General features: G+C 47.5%; 1 protein-coding gene across 9 annotated transcripts in view; it reads right to left on the bottom strand.

The window, feature by feature from the left end:
* The window catches only part of vash2 (vasohibin 2), a 21,136-nt gene that overhangs the window by 3,670 nt on the left and 17,146 nt on the right, over nt 1-320 (bottom strand). The window lies entirely within an intron of this gene.

Below are 320 nucleotides of genomic sequence, written 5' to 3'. Positions count from 1 at the left end.
GTGACCCTTTGAATAAACCAGCACGGTTATTTTTTATATATCCAAGTGGTCCGCCTCGTCTCTCTGAGTTCCTGGTTAAAAGGACTGGGTAATATCTTTCAACTGATTTGCGTCCATTTGTTGGAGACTTACACTAACCTAATCCTAACCTTAAACCAAGTCGTGGCGGGGGCCAGCATCACGCACAGATTATTTAGTAATTAGTCAGTTAAGCCGGCTCAAGTTTCTCACAAGAAAGGTCACTGCAGTGGCACGTCAAGCGGCAACACCAGGAATGTCACTAACAGCTGTGTGTGTGTGTGTGTGTGGGGGGGGGGGGG

This window comes from Monopterus albus, unplaced genomic scaffold (assembly GCF_001952655.1).
Source record: "Monopterus albus unplaced genomic scaffold, M_albus_1.0 scaffold501.1, whole genome shotgun sequence".
In the NCBI taxonomy this organism is placed as follows: domain Eukaryota; kingdom Metazoa; phylum Chordata; class Actinopteri; order Synbranchiformes; family Synbranchidae; genus Monopterus; species Monopterus albus.
This window is presented reverse-complemented; position numbering and strand designations above follow the sequence as displayed.